Genomic DNA, 24,734 nt, shown 5'->3' with positions numbered 1-24,734 from the left:
TCACTCCATTCTAGGACTGAATTTTAAAAAAAAAATTATAATTCCGATCATGAAAAATGATAGAATATATATTTTATTAATTATTTTTTAATAGAAAAGTGGAAACATTAATTAAAAACACGATGGCGAAAAATATTGTTGCGTTCGTCCGCGCGTTCGCTGCTCACTCACTCGCGCACACACACTCGCGAACGCGGCGCGCAATCCCGTTGCCGGGAATAAGTACTCTCGGATGGAAGAGAACTGGTTTAATCAGCAAATATAGTTTTTACAAGAGAGCTCGTGAACACGTCCGAACGGTCCAGCTGTTCAAGAACAAAATCTCACAGTCATTCGGAAAATCAATAAATCAATAATTAAATATGTCCCGTTGTCAAGGGACGCGCTTCGACTCGAAGCTTCCGCAGAGCGCAGCCAAGTTCAGCCCACGGGTAACGGGTGTCACGGCACGGGCGCAACACTGCCTTCCCTTTTCGAGATTGTCGTCCCGACAATCCAGAAGGGCAGCCTTTTAGCGGTCACATTTTCGGGACTTCGAGACGAATTCCTGCCCTACTACGAGCTGCTGCTGCGGGTTACCGGGCTCCTCCTCCACGAATCTCCTGTCTCGGCTCTTCCTGGGGGAAAGCTGGCCAAACTTCCCCCTCGCCGGCTTCAGGACGACTCCTCTTGTACCGCTTCTTCCCAGCCCAACGTGGACCCTTTTCTGTTCCCAGCGTTGAATCTTCTTGAATCTTCGGACATGGGGGGGGGGGAGTTCCGTGGACCCTGCGTCTCGCAAGACTCCCCAGTCCCTGCCTCGGCATTCGCCCTTCGTCCCACGGGAAAACCACGGTCAAAAACCGTGGGCGAGACGGTCTTCATTGAGGATTTTGGGCGTTCTTGTAGCCTCTAATGCCTTCGCCTAGGTCAAACGTTCCCTCTCTCTTTCTCTCCTTCTGCGAAAATAAACATAAAACGCAGTAACTCGAACAACAACAAAAAAGATTTAAACTAAATTTAATTTTTACCGAGCTCCGATCTACTCCATTTCCCTAATCAAATAAGGAGCTAGCCTGTCGGCATGAACTACCTTCTTCTTTCGAGAAGATGACCTCTGGATGCAATAAACGACATCACTTAACTTCTTTACTACGGAGAAAGGCCCTTCCCAATTTCCTTGCAACTTCGGAGCCTTTCCCTTCTCCTTTCGAGGATTGAAAAACCAAACCTTTTGCCCCTGTTCAAAGAGGGTTTGTTTGGCACTACGGTTGTACCAGGTCTTTACCCGAGAAGACTTGACTTCCATCCGTCCCCTAACACCTGAATGAATTTCTTCAAGTTTTTTTCTCAAGCATCCAATATAATTCCCTACTGATTGAGACTTCTCAGGATTTGGTGGACTCCCTTGGAGCAAATCAAGAGGCAGCCTCAAGTCTCGGGCAAAATAAAGTTCTGCGGGAGTAACACCAGTAGACTCATGTTTGGATGACCTATAGGCAAGTAAGAACATGGGTACCCAACGATCCCAATCCTTCTAATTTTCAGAAATGTATTTTGCTAAATAATTTGTTATGGTTTGATGCTGACGCTCAACCTATCCATCTGACTGGGGATGCAAAGCCGTGGTCCTTGTTTTTCTTATTCCAAGAAAAACCATTAATTCAGCGAAGAGTTTTGACTCGAAGTTCTTCCCCTGATCTGTGTGGACTTCTTCAGGAACTCCATGCCTAAAAACAAACTGGCTGACAAAAACATCCGCCACAGTCTTTGCCCTGATATTCCTAAACGGAAAAGCTTCCACCCATTTCGTGAAACAGTCCACAACGACTAAGAGATACTTATTTCCAGAATGAGTTGTCGGGAGGGGACCAAAGATATCCATCTGCACTCTAACAAGCGAAGCCCCGACGTTATAGACCAGAAGAGGAAATTTCCCCTTTTCCAAAGGGTTTTTTTTGGCTATGCAAATATTGCAAGACTTGCACCAATTCTCGACATCCTGCTTGTAAGTCGCCCAATAGAAGCGTTTTCGGATCTTCTCCAGGGTTTTGTTCACCCCAAAATGACTACCCGAAGAGGAATCGTGAGCTTCTTTCAGAATTTCTTTCACGCGTTTGCGAGGAACAACAAGTTGGAGAAGACTTGATTTCAAATTAGGAGCCTCCCATTTCCGAAAAAGAACTCCGTCCTTCAGGATAAGTGTATCCCAATAAGCCCAGTAGATCCGAACAGCAATCCCTTTTGCGATTATCTCGGAGCGCGGAGGACGTTCCCCCGCTTCCTTGGCTTGAAGAAAGATCGCAATTTCAGGGTCTTCCTCCTGATCCCTATGCCAGCCCTCAAGATTCCCCCCCCCCCCGAGAGCTATTCGAGCAACGGACTTTGCTCTTGAGCACTCTTTTCCTCTACCTTGGTGCAGTACCCACACAGGATTCTTTTTTATTGTATTTCCGTGACTGCTGCAAGGTTTTTGTATACGTAATACACAGTCTAAAACTTTTATGTGCAGCAAATGTTGTCATGAGTCGACCGCAGAATCAAAAATAAAACTGTAATTTTCTAATGTCTTCTTGTTTTTCATACGCAATTGGTGTCTGCAGTCTTCATTATCATCCATATTTTAATTCTGGACAAAAAATTTTTATTCGGTGAAATCAATCAAAAGATTTGTGTGTCTGAAAATATCGCGGTAAAACAGACCTGTCCCCAGCATCCCCTTAAGTCTGAGAATAAAATGTTGTGGTAAAAATAATTTTATTTTTTCGATTTTATTTCAATTAATGTTTATGTTCACTGAAGACGACTCTCTTGTGGGTTGAAACGTTTGATTGTTTGAAATATACCGTTTATAGATTTGAATTATATTTGCACGATATAATATATCTCACACTAGCCCTTTGATTTATTATTATATTAATTGTTTATATTTTTATTATTTAATGCGATAGTATATATTACTATATTTTTTTATATTTATTATACTTAAATTATTATAATTTATATTTAATAAGCATTAATTTAATATGTACGCGTAAATGTTAATTAAAAATTATTAATTGCTGGTTACTAATTAATTTTTTTTAAGTTTATTCAATTTATTCTTGCTTACCAAGATGTAACAATTCTCGGTATTTATTTAGAATACGGAGGCTGCGAGTACTTTCAACCACTTTTGGGTTATGGCCCGTAGAATAAAGAATAATCCTCTTTTCTTTATTTATTAGAGATTATGAAACTCAAAATACATTTTTGTTGTCCAACGTCACGTTGACCAATATTACTACCTATTTATAAAGTAATAACGTTGGCAACATGGACTTGAATCGATAACTTGTACGGAAAAATGGGACAGGATGCATTTCTCTGTACAAGATTTCTATTCGAGAAATTCATCCGATTTGCCTGGTGTAGTACACGATTCGAGTTCTAGTAACTTTTTCTCGGACCGAGGACTTGGTAAGTGAATTGTGCATGAGAAACGAATAATTTGAAGCGCGATATTACATCCAAACCTTAATAGAATCATTATCCCGCGCGTGTCGCGTGAGTGAAATGATAACCTCGGAATTCGCGTCTCTTGCCTCCGTTTCGATTATTTCTACTTCAAATGAGTGAATCACGGAAAAAGGCATTTCAATAAATAGTTTGAACCTCTCGTTAAACGTGGGAATTAATAATCAATTGAGTGATTGAAGAGAACGATTGCGCGTTTAGCGTTCTCTCACTTTGTTTGTCGCGATTGCGAACATCAATCGCGAACTAGAGAGCTTGCTTCAAAATTCATATTAGTAATATTCAAACGTCGACAGTGCGAACAAGCTCAAATATGCGTCCACGAATACAATTCCGTTTTTCGTTAGAGAAACTCAGGCAAGTACTTAATTCACTTGTTCGCGTAATTCGTCGTAAATGTTTCAAATTTATTTGCACGTGTGCTTTTTTATTCCTTATAATCCCTCTACTTTACAGAAAATTTAAATTGCATATTGTTTTTTATTTTTAAATTTCTTTGCAATCGTTCTCACAGCGCAATGATCGCGCGTACATACGTTGAAACGTTGAACTGTCACTGCCAAGATAATAGAAAATTATGAAACATTCTTTGTTGCTTGTTCCTCAAATATTATTCGTTTTGCTTAAAAAATGTTTCATAAACGAGTCTATTGCTTCGTATTTCGTGCTTTTATCTTGCAGATTTATTAGCAAGAAAAAGATAGAACATTGTCAATTTGATTGCGGCGCTAATGGAATTACTGCTACAAAATTTTTTTCTGATATAGGGGAGACCGGGGCTCGTTGGCACCGTTTTTACAATTTCGGCATTTGAGTTTTTATACAACTAATTATTATGATTAAACAGTACTAATATGATAGAGAGAACCTTTCTTTACATTTTCATGCTAGGAACGCTCCTGTATACCGTATAGTTTCTTTGTAATAAATGAAATATGAACATGCTGCATTGTGGCCAACTTTCCCCGATAGTATGCGACAAAAATCCACGTTAAATTAATGAATACGTAATAGAAACACAAAACGGGTAACACATACGCACTTTTTGATAAAGATTGTATCTTTTAAAGTTATTTTGTAATGATCGAATATCAAAACGTTGTTGCAGAAAAATAGTTGTGAACTATTTTAGATGTAGTTTTCTTCATCATAAAAATATTAATATAAATATATATTTAGCTTCTATCAGCATTGTAGATAGTAAATCACGTGCTCAAACAGGTCTCACGCGCACGGCAACAACAAGTCAAGCTAAGCGTGTCTTGATATGAGCCAACATACCCCATCCCTACATACGTTTTATTTCAGTCGTTTTATTACAATAAATTACAATTGTTAGTCAAAATAACATGTCGTATAGTAACAGAAACTTTTCTTTTAACTAATGATACGTCACTTTGATTTACTTCTCAAGCTGAAAAACATTAATACGATATTTTGAAACGCTCGAAAATTTACTTGTTACCTCTTGAATCAGACTTTTCTCTTTTTTTATTGTAATACTTGTCTGATTAAAATAAAATTTTGTGAAAAGTACCTATGTCATATAAGAAATATTTTGTGATAACTTTTCCATTGTTTTTTTCGCTATACATAAACGGAACGCATTGCCAACTTGCCTCTTGTGCCAACGAGCCCCGGTCTCCCCTAGCTAATACACTTTACAGTACGTTACAAACTCATAGCTGATCCTCTTCTAAAAAGGGCATGTCGTAGGTATTGTTGTCACTTTTCTGCGATGCCGATTGGTTCTCTTGCTGCGCTTACTTCATTTGCAGCTGTCATTGTATATTTTGACAGTTGTGTGTATCAAGGGTTAATAGTGTTAATAGTTAATAGTGTAATAGTAAGAGCATAATGTTAAAGCTAAATAGCGCGCGCGAAGCGCGCGTCTGTAGTGACTAGTAGAATTTAAAAAGCACGTGCCATTTATTCTCGACTATTGTGTATTTTCAATAACATGTATTAAAATTGCTGCTAAAACTCAAAATATTTTCAGTCAATAAAAAATGCACAGACACAAATACACACGTAATAAAAAAAATTATTAACTAGTGTATAAAAGTATGAAAGGTTGAGAGAAAGAAACATTAGATATATAACTATAACAGGCCGACATTAATTTTAATCCTCAGATCTCGATAGTCATTTTCGAAGGATTTTGGCATGCAGAAACGGAATTTGTTGCTAGAATTGCTTTATCACGTCAGGTTTCGGAGATTAAGTATTCGGAGATATTTGTAACTAAAAGTTCTAAAACAGCCATTTTTTGACTTTTTTTAGGTTGAAATAAATTTCGCGTAATCACCGTTTCCGAGATCGGCTTTGTGCGCGCTGAGCGTGGCGCCGCCTATTTTATATTTAATTCTGTCTCACGTTTACTTTTGTTTCACGTTTAATTCTATCTTATAGTTTATTTCTATTTCATGTTTCCAATAAATCTTGTCACTAATTAGTTATATTTTTATAGGAGTCTAAATTTTTCAGTCAAAATTTTGGTTTTTAAAAATGAAGTACGATATTAGGCACAGTTTCCTTATATGGAAATTAGAAGACTATTGTAAAAACTGCGAAGATAATATTGTATGTACTAAAGTGAAAAAATCAGTAACAAAATATTTACCTAATTATATACTTGCTGCAACTTTAATAACAATATCTAATACACATAATTTTTTTATACATTTCACGTATCCGTTTTACGTACATTGAAAATTATGTAATTACATAATTTATTATAATCGCCGTGTGATTAATACATTTTTATTCATTAATACATATTTATTTAAGGCAGACTAGAGACAAAAGTATGCGGGATAAACGTAATAATTAAACGCGATTATTTAAAACCTATTTTTCTGGTACGAATCTATATCCTCTGCTGTATATCGTCTTTTGAATATCCCTCCCACCTCAGTAGCGCTCAAAACTCACAATCAGTGATAAGAGATTATGCATTTATTGCGTCGAAGCTATAATACAGCCAAAGTAAGTATTTTGTGTTCTCTTTTGTTTCTGAATATTTTATTAGAAGTTCGGTTTATTCCCTTATTTATTGTATATTATAAATTAATCATTATTTTTTCGAGTAGTTTGGTACATGAAAACAATATTTAAAAGTAAGTTTTTTTTATAAAAATTAATGTTTATACCTTATTCTAAAAACTGTAAATCTTAGCTACCTTTCTGGCAAGTCATAATGCGGCTTTGTTCTCTATCCTTTTTATTTGTAGCAATTTTATTTCTTTTTATTTTTGCTTCCTCATAGAAGAAGCTGTTTTCGTAAAAAAAAATTTTTTTTTTGTTTTTCTGAATGTGTTTAAAATGTTCTAAAACGTCGAAAAATTGCAGTTTTAAAAAATGTCTGTATGTATGTATGTATGTATGTATGTGTGTGTGTGTGTGTGTGTGTGTGTGTGTGTGTGTGTGTGTGTGTGTGTGTATGTATGTATGTATGTGCCAAATTTACCAAAATTTCTATAACTCCAGATCTAATCAACCAAATCTTAACGAATTATATATGAAATAGGGGTAGAAAAAACTGAAGAATATAATAGAATTAATAAAAATTGCTAATAATCAAGGGGTTCTTTTTTAATAAAATTTTGAATTTGCAGAAATACTTATTTATGCTTTAATTTTCTCAAATTTGGAGATATTGATCTATTTCTAATTTTATTATATTTTTCAGTCTTTTCTACCCCTATTTCATATATAATTCGTTAAGATTTGGTTGATTAGCTCTAGAGTTATAGAAATTTCGGTAAATTTAAATTTGGAGATATCGATCTATTTCTAATTTTATTATATTGTTCAGTCTTTTCTACCCCTATTTCATATATAATTCGTTAAGATTTGATTGATTAGTTCTGGAGTTATAGAAATTTCGGTAAATTTGCTCTAACTTCCGCAAATATTGAGAAATTGCACGTTGCTTCTTTATAGTTTTTAAGTGTGCAAGTAGAACCCTTTGCTCACAAAGCTTCCTCTATGAGGAAGCCAAAAAAATAAATACTAATAATTATACATTAAATAAAATAAAAGCTTCCTCAAGAAGCTTTATAAGCGAAATAAAATAAGAGCAATGGTAGCGAGCTGTAATAATGAAGAAGCAATGTGCAAGTTTGTAATTTGCACCCTTTTTTTTAATTATTTTTTATGTATTATCTCTTATGTATCAGGTTTCTGAAGAAGACTATAAGTATATGAAGTTGAAACGTAAAACGTTAATTGTATTTAGAATTTGTGCTATCACACTCCAACTTTATAAATATATTATTGTAAGCATATTTTATATGTACAGGGCAATGAATATATTTTAACATACAGAATCAATTGTATCAAATTCAAGAAACTACCATTTGAAAAAATTGACCCTGGCTAAGATAAACATCAGGATCAATATATCATAAGGAAAACGCTGGTACAAGATATTGATTGGAGAACATCTTTCCTTAACTTCTATTGACAGTTTTCTTACTTTTGAGATGCAAGTCGTAAGTAAAGCTGCTTATTATTATTAAATTATGTATATATTAAATTATAACCTTTCTCTTATCTAAACTATATTGAATTCTTCTTGTTTTAGAAGCTTTTAGACAACAATCCCTTGTAATACAGAGAAAGACTTAGAACATTTTATAATGGAATGGCTTAGATTTGCAAACACTTGTAAACAAAGAAAAACATTTTTTTAAATAAAAAAGTAACATAATGTATTTTGATACACAGAATGAATCACTGAAGATGTTACTAATACTTCTGAAATTGAACGAGAAATTCTTATTTTCCAGTAACTGTTTGGTAAAGATCCGGAAAGATCCGTTTAAAAGAAAAAAAAGAGTTTGAAGAAAAATAGTAAAAGAGATTATATTGAACTAGAGCACCTGTATCGCATTGCCTAAAGAAAAGTTAGAAGACACCTAGCTTAATTTCCCTTATCCGAAGGCTGACTTCAAAAACTTCTCCTCCTAGGATCAATACTTTCTGAGATAAATTGGCAGAGATATTTCGCAGAGATAATTGGCACACGAAATAAAACTCATAATAAAACCTATATACCTATGTATATGTATATATATATTTTTATATAAATAAAACTACTTTTTTATGACAAGGTAAATGCTATTTGCGTTTGTGCTCCTATTTGCGTCCAAATCTGATTAAAAATAATAAAATCAATTAATATCCACACTTATTGATTCATGAAGAATATTTATTCCATTCCATAGACAATATTCTATAATTGCGTCTATTTTAAAATGTGTTTCATTAAAATTAAAAAAATATAACACGGTTTTAATTTTCATAGTGCGCGCCGTGAGTGACCATTTGTGTATACGCGGCGCTGAGGGTAAATTCTTAGTAGATCGGACGATGAAAGTCACTGTTATTTTTATCGTTGCTGCGGATCCTGAGAAATAATCACGAGGTAAGTCCAAGTGTTTTAAGCAATCCAGCTCAACAAGCTACTCAAAACGTATAATTTCATCACACGAAAGGTCAGTAAATTATTAATTTCACACAATAGTAGCAAAGCAGCGCAACAACATCCTAATGTACATGCGTGCGTCCGGTTGCTTCGAATATTCAAAGTAATTGAATCGTCAGTGTATTCATGCTAAAAATTGTCGTGAATGATGCAAAAAATATCACTTTTTCGATGTGCACTGTTTTTTTCTGCGGCACAACCTATAAAGTAATATAAGTTTTATCAGAATAATTCAAGTTCACCATAACCTCTGAAGAGCAGACGCAAATGAGGGCCCTACACATTCTGTTTTTATTTGCGACCGAACGATTCACTGTCAAATGTGAATTTTTCTTACTCATTAGTTTATCATTCAAGATACGTCAATGATGAACAAGAAATCAGGATAACATTAATTGACGTATGCATGTACATTAGGATGTTGTTGCCCTGTTTTGCTACTATAATTGTGTAAAATTAATAATTTACTGATCTTTCGTGTGATAAAATCACACATTTTGAGTAGCTTGTTGAGCTGGATTGCTTAAAATAAAGAGAATAAAGAGAATTCTGTAATACATATCGGAAAGTATATAATTGTCTGTTAGAACACAATTATATTTTTTGCAGTGCGACGTTGTAAACATGACGGACGCAAAATAGTGCAGTCAAATCGTATACTAATTTGCGTCCTGACGCAAATGGGGCAACGCAATGGACGCAAATACGTTCGAAAACTAATCAGGCGGACGCAATGACGTACAATGATACCTTCGCGTAATTTTAAAATTTTCCGATGCAATATGTAGCAATTTGTCAAAACAAAATCTTTTTTCCATAAAGAAATATATATTTTACAATCAAAAATCAAAATATCAATAACAACTTTAACTAAATGTTAGAATTAATATTACGATAATCTTGATATGATATTGTAATAAAGTTGATAGTTTGTTTAAATTTTTATCCCAAAACCTTTAGAGGAATGATAGAAAAACCTTAGTGCAATGTCATTTGCAACGTTATGGCACTTTCATTTCAACATTACTGAAATTTCGGAATCGTGGTCAATGTATGTTCATAATGATGTTTTATACAACATTAAGAACTACACATTTAACAACATTACAAATTTTAGAATATCGATGCAATAACATTGTAATAATGATTTTTTGCTTACTGGGAATATATTACATATAAAAAAAAATCTATATATAAATAATAAAATAATAATAGATATTTGTGTAGAAATATATTCAAATAAAATAATGAAAAAAATAAAATTTTAACATTTATTTTTTCAATTTTAATAAAGTACTTTGTTGTTTTAAAGTCTATCAATGAGCACACAATTAAGTTTATAAATAAAAAATATTTTTTAACGTTTATAAAACGTTTATTTTAGATTTGAAAAATAATTGTTTTACATTTAAAAGATTGTTTAAATGTTTGAAAAACATTTTACGTTTGATAAATGTTTTTTTAATACAAATACTAAAATTTTTATACAACTAAAAATATAAATATATAAAAGAACAATTTTCAAGATGTTGTTTTTTAAATATTAAAAAAATTTTAAATGTGAAAGTAATATTTATTTAAATCTTAAATTAACGTTTTTTAAACATTAAAAAAACGTTGAAAAACATTTTATTAAACGTTAAAATAAATGTTTTTGTAACATAAAAAAAACACTTTCTCAAACGTCAAAAAATAAACATTTTCAAACATTAAAAAAAATGTCTTTTTAAACGTTAAAATAAACGGTTTTTAACATTAAAAAAATACTTTCTAAAACGTTAAAATAAACGTTTCCAAACACTAAAAAATGTCTTTTTAAACGTTAAAACAAACTTTTTTTAAACATTTAAAAAAACATTTTTCTTAAACGTTAAAATAAACGTTTTTAAACATTAAAACAATGTTTTTTTAAATGTTAAAATGAATTTTTTTTTATAAAAAAAAAAAGGAATTTAAGGTGGTCCTTTCGTGAGAACAAATATTAGATAGGTACCTAAATTTGATATATGTTAAATATACAGTCATAAGGGGCATGTGTACGAAAAATCAAGTGAGGTTACCGACACTTTACAAGAAATAAGTCATTCTAAACATGCGTTCGCGGAGCGTGCCGTTGTCATTCTATCCTTGTTTACATCTAATGAACGAGAAAGATAGAAAGATAGAATGATGCAAATCGCTACGTCCGAAGTTTTCAACGAATAATACATGTACTTAGCGATCAGATGTATACATTATTCATGTCTTAAAATATTCCCTGAAGTTTCCGGATTTTGTACATACCTTGAAAATAAGGGCTTACCGAATGTTTTGCTCTGATATATGAGGTTAAATAAGTAGTGGATCCAATCGCATATTGCTTTACTCGTACTGTCATGCCTGACCTTGCAACCGCACGCGCCGTGTCCGCAATCCGTCGGCAATAGCGATGGAGGTGGTGCGTGTGGCGAGGCCAGGCGAGAGGGAATAACGGCGGGGGAGGAAGCCGCAGAGCACGAGGAAGCCGCCCCGGCCAAGGTCAGCCCTCCCAGAGAGCTCCGAGGACGGATCACGATAGGGAGCCCAAGCCCCAAGACTTTGTGGTGTGTTTTTCCATTTAATGACGCGTAATGGGGAGTAAACTGCTGCAATTAGCGCGACAGTGCACCGGGGCCAGAGAATAGCGTGCGCCGCGAGAACGATAGGGACGCGGTCCGCATTACGGAGCCAAAAGAGGGTGACCCACCGAAAAGCGACGCGATTCGCACACTGCTGGGTCACGAGTTAGCGCGACAGTGCACCGGGGCCATGGAACGGCGTGCGCCGCGACAACGATAGGGATGCAGTCCGCATTGTAAAGTCGAAAGGGGTTGACTCACGAAAAACCGACGTGATTCGCACACTGGGTCGCGAGTTAGCGCGACAGGGTACCCGGGTAAGAGAATTCGGGGCACTGCGGCAAGTGTAGCAACGGAGTCCGAACCGCGAGACCGAATGGTAGAGGACCGATCAAAAAGCAACGCAATACGGCCACCAGGAGGCCAGATAGATAACTGAGCGTCATCCGTGGGGAAAAACCAGCGGGTCTCGCGAAGCAGGACCTGGTACACCCAGGGAACAGGTTGCCGCCAAAATCCGACCACCCGGACGGAAGAACGGCGACGTGTCGCCGGAACTCGACAACCGGACGTCGTTCACGGGGACTGAGGCCGGAATCGAGCTAGTAGGGACCGTGGAAGGGGGACCCGGGGGTCGCCGTCAACGGCAGAGGTCGCGATCGCGACGTAGACATCTTCTCCGAGGAGTCGACCCGGGGTCGCATAAAGTGACGCAGGAGAAGATGTGCGCACAGGTCGGCGTCGTCGTAGGTCGATAATTGCAGGAGGTGGAATACCACTACCCGGGGTCGGTCCCCGGGCGTCAAGTACATAGTACTACGAGTGGAAATTTCCACCGCGGACATAGGGCATAGCCAGGAGTAGACAACACATATTGTAACTGCGTAGCAGCGAACATCTGGCGCACACCTGGCGACTCGAAAGTCATAAACAACCATTGTTAACGCGGAGAACGGAAAATTACCGCGAGGAGAAAGCGGCCGATACCCCATGGTGGGGGTAACTTGCCGTAGGTAGGGAGCCCGAGAGAGGAATATTCCTTGAGGCAGTCTGTCGGGAACGCTCGTATAACTTCTGTCTCGCGCGTATATCACGGAGTATCGTTAGAATAATCGCGATTACATACCGGATTGCGAATTTAACGTACCACAGCGCTCGTAACAACCGGCAACGCCCGCGAAACGCGTTACTCGTCGCCAATACAAAAGGCGAAAGGTTTGGACGTACCGTAAACGAACACTTCGCACTTTGCGAGACGTGCGACCGCCATCTTGTGCGGGAACAACAAATTGTGAACAACCATCTATGTGAAACGACAATCATGAATAAATGGAAGAATCATTTGTGATAATAAATACGCAGTTATCAATTTCTTGCCTTCTACTTACCTGACCAAGCGGAGTGTCGCGCTATCTTGCGAAGGAGTTCATCCGGATTGTAAATTATCATCGGGTCTGCTTCGGGGGAGGTCACAGATGAGGACCGCGTAGCGAAAATCTAAAAAAAAAAAACGACATTAATTGGGGTTCTGGCGACAGTTCTCGGTGTGACGCGGTATCTCCTATACGCGGTGACCTTGGACATCGGTGGCAGCGGTGATCCATGACATCGGCGGGGGGGATGAGGACCGTGTAGAGAAAACCTGAAAATAAAAGAGAATTTGTTAGTTAATTGAACCTTTGATGTTGGGACTTAGCCGATTGAGCGGGTGTCGCGCCATCTTGGCCCCACGTTGACACAGCCTAGTGATTGATAGCGCATATTCGAGAGGAGACGACCCAGATGGAGACCACCTGGCGGGAATCTAAAATTTAGAAGGAATTAAGAAATTATCGTGCGCATACTTACCTGATCGAGCGGGTGACGCCCAATCTCCGAACCTGGACGACACCGGGAGGCGATTGATATCAAGTCCCGGATAACAGGCGATGGTGAAAAGGACCCGGTGGCGGGATTCTGAAAATTGAATTGTTTAAACAAATTGAGGAACTATATCGTCGTTCATATCAAAGATACTTACCTTCTCGGTAGAAATAGGGCAAACCGAGTGGCGACCTATGACTTATAAGACAAATTAGCGTCTCTCGTGACCCGATAATGTATCGTTCGGTTACAGTGTAGAGGGCGCTCAAGTCGTGCTCCAGCTCGTCGCACAACCACACGTGAGAAGAATCTGCGGCTTTCTAATACAGAGATACGGAATAGCCAGGGTGCCGATATCTCAATGCTCCGGCGGGGTTAAAATCGAGCTTCCCACAAAAAAATATGGCGACCGTGACAGGACACGTAAACGTGTAGACGAGTGGAGAGCAAAGTGTCACGGATCTCCCTGCAAAGTGTCAGAGGGGATCACACAACGAAGTACAGACGCGCACGTCGTGCGAAGCAAAAAGCGACCGACGGCGGCGTGGGACTCTACGGGGTCGTGGAACCAAGCAATTAGTTGCAAAGAACATACAACGGCGGAGCAACGGGGCAAACCCAGCACGCCAAATTGAAACTCGACAAGTGCATCATAGTGGTGAGGCGACACAATAGCTCAACACGCCAACACAACGTGCACAAAGTGTGTGAAGCCGCACGGCCTATTAATTGCCTACGCGACATACCGAATCACAAAAAACGTGTACGGGCGTGAAGGGCGCAACAAGTCGGAGTGCCATCCAAGCGCGAAAAGCAGAAGTTGAGGTGCGGTTTAAGCACGGAGTGCGCGAGTCAAGCGCGAAGAGTGAAAAAGAGGCGATCTACAGTGAGGACAGGCAACAGAGAGACCGACCTGCAACGTCATTACAACGGGCGAAGAAAGACGCGAGGTCGTAACGCAACGAGCGCACGCGACCAATACAACGCGTACTGAGACCGCACGGATGTTAACAGGCAAGTTCGAATCCCACTGATCGCGCCCAACACCTCGGCACCATAGGGCCGAAGGTCAGAGGCGGAAGAATCAAGAAGGGCGGAGCGACAAACGCCCGCATGGCGACGGTGGGACACTCTCCCCCGCGCGTACAAACCAGGTCCAGAGGACCACCACAGGAAAACGATGACCGCCCAGTCGACGACCTGCAAATGCAAAGCGAAGAGACTCAACCGGAGATCACGGATCGTTTGACGGTTGAGCAACAGATAGAGACGATCAACCTGAGCGCGGAGAATAGCGCGATGGAACAGCCAATGCAAAACGAGCTACGGCTCCTGGCGCAAGCGAATGCGCGAACGGCAGAAATGGAGGAAATGCGATGGACCAATCAGCTGAGACGGGACTCCGCCGCATCAACGAATACGGACCATGGTCCACGGGGGGAAGACCCCTCAAACAAAATGGGCTCAGGGGCGTACAGCGACGGGAACCGGCCTAAGGGCGAGCGATGGGATCTAGCAACAATCCAAGCCATATTCGCAAACTCAAAGGGAAGGTTCGAAGAAGCGACACGTGATCCACGGGGCAAGGGGAGGACCCAGCCGGGACAACGGCCCGGCGGAATGATAGCCGAGCCGATTGACCGCGGTAAGGGAGTGGCCGAGATTACGGCCAGGCAAGCCGAAGGTGCCTACAAAGGGGAGGCGGCAGAAAGCACCGACCCGGGTGCATCAGAGAAAGGGTGCAGGAGGATCGCGCGGGTAACCGCGCGCAAAGTACGAATAGTCCGAAGGAAAAGCGACGAAATGTCGGACGTACGTAATGGCCAAGCAGCGAAGCGGGAGCCCGCGGGGAGGATAAAGAGATACCCCGCGAGTGCGCGGGGCGAAGGAAGATGCTGCGTCGTAATGAGAGCGATGCAGAAAGAAGACCGAGACGAAGGTGAAAGGCCTAAGTATAATCCGAACCCGAGAAATGATCGAGGAACTCGACCAAGACTTTGAGTGCGCACAAAAGACGGAGGTGGCATGCCCAGACGTGCCAATGATAACATTGGAGTTCGGACGATGCAAAATCCAGGCACTGGTCGACACTGGGTCGCAGATAACCGCGATCACAAGAGACTGTTATCGGAGACTGATGGATTCCGGCGAAAACATAGAAATAGTGCCGATAAAACGGTTCCGCCTAAGAGGGGCATTTGCGGAGAAAAGCACCGCCGTAACGAGTAAAGCACGGATTACGGGCCGATACCAGCAGACGGAGTTCACCCACGAATATTGTATAGTCAAGACACTGGCCTACGACATCGTCTTGGGTATCGACTTCCAAGTGAAACACCGCATGCAAATGGAATGCGGCAAAGAGGTCAAGATACAATTCCGGGAGCCCCTCGAAGAGGACAGGACTATGAGCGCGATCACGGTGAAGGAAGCAGAGAACCAACTGCAAAAAGTCATCGCGAAACACGCCAAGATGTTTGACGGACAAATAGGCAGAGTGCGACATTACAGTCACAAAATCGAAATGAACACGGCGAAGCCATACAAGAAGAAAACGTACCCAATCCCCGAGATACACAAGGAGCGAGTAAGGGAATACCTACAGGAGTTGGAGACGAAGGGTATCATTGCAAAGCGGGTGACACAGTACGTGAATTCGCTGGTCGTGGTCATCAAAAAGAACGGAGACATCCGCTTATGCCTCGACGCACGGGAGATAAACAAATATATGGCTAACGACCACGCCCAACCTCCGACGGTAGAGGAGGTGTTTCGACGAATCGGGCGGAAGAAATATTTCAGCACGCTGGATGTGACGAATGCTTTTTGGCAAATACCGTTGGAACAGGAATCCCAACAATACACCGGTTTTTTGTTTGACGGCCAGACATACGTCTTCAAACGTATGCCATTCGGCTTAAAGACGGCCGGAGCCTCGTTCACGCGAGCCATGGACGGCGCATTGACTCCTATGGAATTCGTTATCCAATATTTGGACGACGTATTAATAGCGTCAGACAGCCTCGAGGAGCACCTCGCCCACATAAATTTGGTGTTGGAAAAAATGAAAAACAGTAGGATTTAAGTTGAATAAAGACAAGTGCGAGTTTTTCAGGGAGGAAATCAAATTCCTTGGCCACACCTTCAATGAGGTGAAGGCGGAAATCAACATGGAGACCCGCAATGCCATCGCAGACTTCGAGCGCCCGCGGAACAAGCGACAAATACAATCCTTCTTGGGTCTTGTGAACTGGGACAGACGCTTCATCAAGAACATGGCGCGTTTGACCCGACCACTGGAGGAATTGCTCAAGAAAGGACGAAAGTTTGAATGGATGAGAGCACAGCAAGAAGCCTTCAATGAAATTAAACTGGCCTTCCGAGAAGCGCCCGACCTATACTTGATTAGGCCGGGATGGAGATTCGGCATATATGTAGATGCGGCAAGGTCGGGACTAAGAGCCCGACTGTTCCAATACGTCGAAGGATCGGAGGAGAAACAAACAGTCGGTTATGTGAGTAGAAGCCTGAAAGGAGCAGAGCTCAACTACACGGTAACCGAGCTAGAGTGTTTGACATTAGTATGGGCGCTTAAAAAGTGGCACACATTATTATTAGGGCGCCACGTCAAAATTTACACGGACCACCAAACCCTCAAGTTTCTGAGCACATGCGTCCAGAATAATGGTAGGATCGCCAGATGGTTTGCGTTCCTACAGGAGTTCGACCTGGAAATTCACCACCTACCAGGGAAGGACAATACCATTGCCGACACCCTCTCTCGAAGAGGAGCTACCGGGACCGGAGGGGCCGAAGACAAGTGTATCGCGGTGATCCGCGATGTACGAGAGGGGGCTGAGACGACATCATGGATCGACATTATTCGGGACGCGCAAGATAATGAAGCATCACTCCTGGAGGCAATGCAGGAGAACCCACAGCACGTGTACGAGAGGGAGGGGTTGATAAGAATCAAATACCCACAAGGTGATCGAATTGCCCTACCACAGAGGGCCGTATGGAGGATCACCCAACAGGCGCACAAACTACTCATCCACTTCGGCACGGACAAGGTGTTGGAGTTCCTGAAAGGACATTTTCACGGGCCAAATTTTGCCCGGGTTGCCGGGACGTGGTGGCATCATGCGATGTGTGTCAGGCGACAAAATACTACACCCGCCCAATGGTGGGCAACGAATACTATGACCTGCCGGAGGCCTCGTGGGAGATATTGTCGCTCGACATATTCGGCCCATTGCCAAGGACCGCGCGTGGCGAGAGATACGTGCTGGTGGCAATGGACCAGTTCTCCAAATACGTGAAACTATACTTGATGAAAGATAAAAAACTGGAGACGATTACCGGGGTACTAGAACACAGTTTTTTTTTGCGGAAATAGGAATACCGGAAATGATACTCACCGACAATGGAGGACAATTTCTCACAGAAAGGTGGCGCAAGTTTGCCCGGGCCAAAGGCTTCGGGGTACGGCGCACAGCCCCATACAACCCACAGTCCAACCCGGTGGAGCGGGTGATGCGCGAGTTGAGGCGTATCCTGAGAGCATACGCGAGCGACTGCCAATACACATGGCACCGCATAATTCCGAGGGCCAAAGAGGTGATTAACGACATTGCACACGCGTCGACGGGATTTACCCCGCGTGAGTTCAATGACGGAGAGGCAAGGCGACTCGAAATCGATCCGCGTCTCCAGCCATTGGTGACGGAGGAGGAACCGTGGGATGCCAAGGTGGAAACAGCCCGAGCAAAACTGAGAGAGACCGCTGCGAAACGAAAAAGGCAGGCCGATAAACACGGCACCGCAGCGTACCAAGTGGGACAAGAGGTGTGGGTCAAGTTACACCGGCGTTCAGATGCGAACAGACGATTAACCCGGAAAATACACCTCGTATATGACGGGCCGTACCGAGTGCAACGAATCATACGGCCCAACGCTTACCTTTTGGAAAGCCTGGAGGGACACACAAAGGGGGTGTACAACGCCCGGCAGATCAAACCCAACCACAGGGCGATGTTGAGGGGAGACATGGACGAAATCGCAGAAAGTGAGGACCGATCTGACGAAGAAGTAAGATGGGACGAAGACTCACAAACGGACGAGAATGACGGGGAGCCGCCCGACCACGGAGAAGGCATGGAAGAAGACGAAGACCGACCCGGTGACCCCGAGGGCGAGGTCAGCGATGAGGAGCAAGAGTTGCGAGACGGGGAAGTAAGCGAAGATGCCCGTGGGGATAAAACCGAGGATGTGGTGGCCGAAAACGATAGTGAGTACGAGTCCGAAGGCAAAGACGATCGGAGAGGCTTCGAGAGTGACTCCGAGTCAACGGTAAGCCGGGAGGAGAGAGAGTGGCAACCCGGGACCCAAGCAGACGACGAAGGAAACATAACAGGGGAGGAGCAGGAGAGGTCACCCACAGCAAAAGCCAGGCGGGGGCAAGGGGAAAACGACCGGGCTAACCAAGATGAAGTAATCGAGTTGACCGACGCAACTACGCCGGGGCAGACCGGAGATAGGGAGGAGACGCCCGACGAGGACGGGGATTACGATGAGGGGCCCTGGAGACGGATCATGAGACGATGGATGGGTCCCGACGAGGCGGGGGTAGGAACGGAGGCCCCAGACGAACAGCCGGCGGGTGAGTCCCCCGAGTCAGACGGAGGGGAATCGTGGCGAGAGATCGTTGATCGATATCTTCAGACAACAACCGATGAGGAACGGGAGGAACAGGAGAGCGTGATCGAAGTCTTATCGGCGGAGGAAGAAAAATGGGATTGGACGAGAGAAGACGTGGAAAGGGCCCCGAGACTATATACGATACTGCACGACACCTACGGTCGCATGAGGAAGAGAAGCCCCGAGCATGACGAGACTCGTAACTCGAGACTGACGGGGAGTATGCAACCGCACGCGCCGTGTCCGCAATCCGTCGGCAATAGCGATGGAGGTGGTGCGTGTGGCGAGGCCAGGCGAGAGGGAATAACGGGACGAGGAGGTCGGGGGCATATCGGCGGGGGAGGAAGCCGCAGAGCACGAGGAAGCCGCCCCGGCCAAGGTCAGCCCTCCCAGAGAGCTCCGAGGACGGATCACGATAGGGAGCCCAAGCCCCAAGACTTTGTGGTGTGTTTTCCATTTAATGACGCGTAATGGGGGGTAAACTGCTGAAATCCGCCCGGCGCATTTAGAATCAAGATTGCGACAGCGGTCGCCGAGCAGCGGCTCAATATAGCACGTAAGTTATAGTTAATATGAATTCTCCCAGATCCGACGGCAATTTATGTTTTCGTTAACGCCGTGATTCGCACACTGGGTCGCGAGTTAGCGCGACAGGGCACCGGGCCATAGAGCAGCGTGTTCCGCGAGGACGATTATGACGCGGTCCGCGTTACGGGGCCAAAAGAAAGTGACCCACGAAAAATCGACGCGATTCGCACACTGGGTCACAAGTTAGCGCGACAGTGCACCGGGGCCAGAGAATAGCGTGCGCCGCGAAAACGATAGGGACGCGGTCCGCATTACGGAGTCAAAAAAGGGTGACCCACCGAAAAGCGACGTGATTCGCACACTGGGTCACGAGTTAGCGCGACAGTGTACCAGGGCCAAAGAATAGCGTGCGCCGCAAGAACGATAGGGACGCGGTCCGCATTACGGAGTCAAAAGAGGGTGACCCACCGAAAAGCGACGCGATTCGCACACTGGGTCACGAGTTAGCGCGACAGTGCACCGGGGCCAGAGAATAACGTGCGCCGCAAGAACGATAGAGACGCGGTCCGCATTACGGAGCCAAAAGAGGGTGACCCACCGAAAAGCGACGCGATTCGCACACTGCTGGGTCACGAGTTAGCGCGACAGTGCACCGGGGCCATGGAACGGCGTGCGCCGCGACAACGATAGGGATGCAGTCCGCATTGTAAAGTCGAAAGGGGTTGACTCACGAAAAACCGACGTGATTCGCACACTGGGTCGCGAGTTAGCGCGACAGGGTACCCGGGTAAGAGAATTCGGGGCACTGCGGCAAGTGTAGCAACGGAGTCCGAACCGCGAGACCGAATGGTAGAAGACCGATCAAATTGAAACGCGATACGGCCACCAGGAGGCCAGATGGGTAACCGAGCGTCATCTACGGGAAAAGACCAGCGGGTCTTGCTAAGCCAGACCTGGTACACCCAGGGAATAGGTTATCGTCAAAATCCGACCGCCCGGACGGGAGATACGGCGACATGTCGCTGGAACTCGGCAACCGGACGTCGACCACGGGGACTGAGGCCGGAATCGGGCTAGGAGGGACCGTCGAGGGGAGACCCGGGGGTTGCCGTCAACGGCAGAGGTCGCGATCGCGACGTAGACATCTTCTCCGAGAAGTCGACCCGGAATCGCATAAAGTGACGCAGGAGAAGATGTGCGCACAGGTCGGCGTCGTCGTAGGTCGATAATTGCAGGAGGTGGAATACCACTACCCGGGGTCGGTCCCCGGGCGTCAAGTACATAGTACTACGAGTGGAAATTTCCACCGCGGACATAGGGCATAGCCAGGAGTGAGCAACACATATTGTAACTGCGTAGCGGCAAACATCTGGAGCACACCTGGCAATTCGAAAGTCGTAAACAACCATTGTTAACGCGGAGAACGCAAAATTACCGCGAGGAGAAAGCGGCCGATACCCCATGGTGGGGGTAACTTGCCGTAGGTAGGGAGCCCGAGAAAGAAATATTCCTCGAAGCAGTCTGTCGGGAACGCTCGTAGATATAACTTCTGTCTCGCGCGTATATCACGGAGTATCGTTAGAATAATCGCGATTACATACCGGATTGCGAATTTAACGTACCACAGCGCTCATAACAACCGGCAACGCCCGCGAAACGCGTTACTCGTCGCCGATACGAAAGGCGAAAGGTTTGGACGTACCGTAAACGAACACTTCGCACTTTGCGAGACGTGCGACCGCCATCTTTTGCGGGAACAACAAATTGTGAACAACCACCTATGTGAAACGACAATCATGAATAAATGGAAGAATCATTTGTGATAATAAATGCGCAGTTATCGATTTCTCACCTTCTACTTACCTGACCAAGCGGAGTGTCGCGCTATCTTGCGAAGGAGTCCATCCGAATCGTAAATTATCATCGGGTCTGCTTTGGGGGAGATCACAGATGAGGACCGCATCGCAAAAATCTAAAAAGAAACGACATTAATTGGGGTTCTGGCGACAGTTCTCGGGGTAACGCTGTATATCCTATACGCGGTGACCTTGGACATCGGTGACAGCGGTGATCCATGGCATCAGCGAGGGGGATGAGGACCGTGTTGAGAAAACCTGAAAATAAAAGAGAATTAGTTAGTTAATTGAACCTTTGATGTTGGGACTTAGCCGATTGAGCGGGTGTCGCGCCATCTTGGCCCCACGTTGACACAGCCTGGTGATTGATAGCGCATATCCGAGAGGAGACGACCCAGATGGAGACCACCTGGCGGGAATCTAAGATTTAGAAGGAATTAGGGAATTATCGTGCGCGTACTTACCTGATCTTGCGGGTGACGCCCAATCTCCGAACCTGGACGACACCGGGAGGCGATTGATATCAAGTCCCGGATAACAGGCGATGGTGAAGAGGACCCCGTGGCGGGATTCTGAAAATTGAGTTGTTTAAACAACATGAGGAACCATATTGTCGTTCACATCAATTATATACCTTCTCGGTAGAAATAGGGCAAACCGAGTGGCGACCGATGACTTATAGGACAAATCAGCGTCTCTCGTGACCCGATAACGTATCGTTCGGTTACAACCTAACCTAAATCGAGTCCAACCGCACTACTATTGTGATATTTTTTTAATTAGTAAATAATTAAATACGATTAAATCGTGTGTGTAAAATCATGTTATATTATTATAATTATTGGGATGTTGTGTAATGTTTGTCAATATGTTTGTTTTCAATTACCTCATGACGGACTGTTACTTGACTAGCTGGATCCGCGAAAGGACCACCTTAACCCATTATTTTTAACATTTTTAAAAATGTTTTCAAAAATGTTTTTCAAATGTTTTTAAAAATATTTTTAAAATATTTTTTTGCTGATTGGGACAATAAAGATTTTCGCTGCCTTTTGCTCTCGCACAGAGGAGCCACTGTAAAGGAGCCACTGTACCTGGTAACTAGTAGAGTCCTAAATAATTTTGTTATTATATTAATTTTACTATTAAATAATATTACCTACAATAATTTCTTGTTTTTATATATTCTGCATTTATTTTTCTTGATAGAGCATAAGTAATGATAGAGAGAAGAACGAAATAAATATAGACGCTGCAATGTGTGATAATAACTGTAAAAAAGACTGGGCACAATGAAAGGAATATGGAACAAGGAACAGGGAATAGAGAATAGTTCAGTATTAATATATAAAATTTATTAACATCTTTTTTAGATATGGATATGTAATTTATTAACACAGAATATAAACAAACAGTGGAATAGCGCTATTATTCCTTTGTTCATCTATTCTGTGTTAATGAATTACATATATGTCATATGTAATGAATATTGAACTGTTCCCTGTTTCCTATTCCTTTCTGTGCGCAGCCGCTTTTTTATCGATCGTAGCGCACAATGAGGATTCTCGCTTTCTTTTGCTTTTGCACAGGGGACCCACTGTGTCTGGTAGCTAGTAGAGTTCTAAATAACAAGAGAAGCGCATTTCTTACCCCCTCCATGGTTCCCACTGTTCCCATTGAGCCCGCAGCTGACCGTTAAACAAAGTATTATAACCTCTGTATATTTGACACAAATTGATCATTCAAAAATGTTTTTTTTTTAGTTCCATCATTGTAATCAACGTGAAATAAGAGATTTGTTAATAATATCATAAATATTAATCTTTCTCACTTATATAATACACGTTACTTCGTACACGGAATCAGCTGGGGGCTCAACACTCTCGGTTGTGATTGGTGGCTGCCAAGCAAGCCGTCGGATTTTCTCCCGTGCTTCTCTTATTATTTAGGACTTTACTTTTACCAAGGATCCTCATTTTTTATTTATAAATATGTGCAATTTGCAGGAATATAATTGTAGTATCCGTACGAGCAGCGCCAAATGGTATGTGTGTGTCAGCGGTGTGCGAGTATGAGTGCAAGAGTGTGTGCGTGGACCGGGCGACGATCAGTCAGTCATCACCGAGCAGTACGGGTGTACGGCTCAGAGTTTGTATCCACACACCAAAATACAGGCGCATTATAATAAGCAATAATTGTGTCCTTTCTTAATATACCACAATAATCTAGGTACTTTCTTTGGTATCCAAATTTTACCGGCTTTTGAGAATTGGTTTTTTACATGATACGTATGTACAAGTCATAAATTAGATAACATAGAAAACATTTTATCTTAAAAGTCAAATGTTACAAAATAAACGAATTTCTCACGTTTCAAAACGCGGCCTATGTTAATAATTGTTTTAAGTACACGATTTATATAAATATGAAGAGATTCTGCACGAGGTTTTATGGTGACGGGGTACAAACTGCTTTGGTGGTAGAGCAAGGATATCTTCTCAGATACTCGGCTAACGGACGATCGCATTCGCACAAACGTTGAGCGCAAGATCTCATTCCTCCCCAGCTGCCATGCTCAATCGCTGGAACAAATATTTCACGGGCCGTTTTATTTTACTGTGTCATATGCTATCTACGTATAGTATAGCGTAAATAAATAAAGTCGAGCTTGATTCATAGAAAAGTTATTGTATTAAAATTAATTTTATCTTTTGCAAGAATTAGCAAGAGAAATATTGCGTTAGCACGTAACTGTGATAACATCTTCAGTAATATGGTACAAAGTATTCTGAGAACATGAGGCATTCTGTAGCATCGTAGCACCAGTCGTGCATCTTACAATAACATCTAGCTGAAACATTACATATTCCATTGATATTTGTCTTCTAATATACTGCAGTTATAACCGAAATTCGTCATACTTATATTAATATTGCACCATCAATTGCATTTATCTGCAATCTTTATCTATCGAAAGTTTAGCAAATTAAGAATTAATGACTTTCTACAATTTTTTATTATGGTATAAAATACTTAAAAATTATCGTGCAGCTTTCTGCCCACATAAAAGAGCTAAGTGGAGAGTATGCTATCAATACCACAGAAATGATCTCTTCTTTAGTAATTTTATCGGTTACTTCTACCGGTAAGTTTAAAATGTATTTCTTGAACCGTCTTTTGTGTGTGTGTGTGTTTGTGTGTGTG

The 24,734-nt window shown here is 42.5% G+C and overlaps 1 long non-coding RNA gene across 4 annotated transcripts; it reads right to left on the bottom strand.

Annotated features, from left to right (window-relative positions):
* Window positions 1–50: 50 nt before the first annotated feature.
* Window positions 51–23,996, bottom strand: LOC143895391 (uncharacterized). 4 transcript variants are annotated; one of them, XR_013256320.1, is made up of 5 exons: window positions 22,165–23,996; window positions 21,995–22,102; window positions 21,722–21,939; window positions 21,538–21,646; window positions 51–938 (listed from the first exon to the last, which is right to left on the bottom strand). It is a non-coding gene; the product is annotated as an uncharacterized LOC143895391 (long non-coding RNA). The 4 variants fall into 3 exon arrangements; XR_013256318.1 differs by having other exon boundaries at window positions 21,995–22,266; window positions 22,417–23,996; XR_013256317.1 differs by having other exon boundaries at window positions 21,995–23,996.
* Window positions 23,997–24,734: the final 738 nt, after the last annotated feature.

The sequence above is a fragment of the Temnothorax americanus genome, unplaced genomic scaffold (assembly GCF_048541705.1).
Source record: "Temnothorax americanus isolate GAGA-0224 unplaced genomic scaffold, ASM4854170v1 Scaffold157, whole genome shotgun sequence".
Taxonomy (NCBI): Eukaryota; Metazoa; Arthropoda; class Insecta; order Hymenoptera; family Formicidae; genus Temnothorax; species Temnothorax americanus.
The sequence above is the reverse complement of the archived record's forward strand: the minus strand, read 5'-3'. Positions and strand labels throughout refer to the sequence as shown.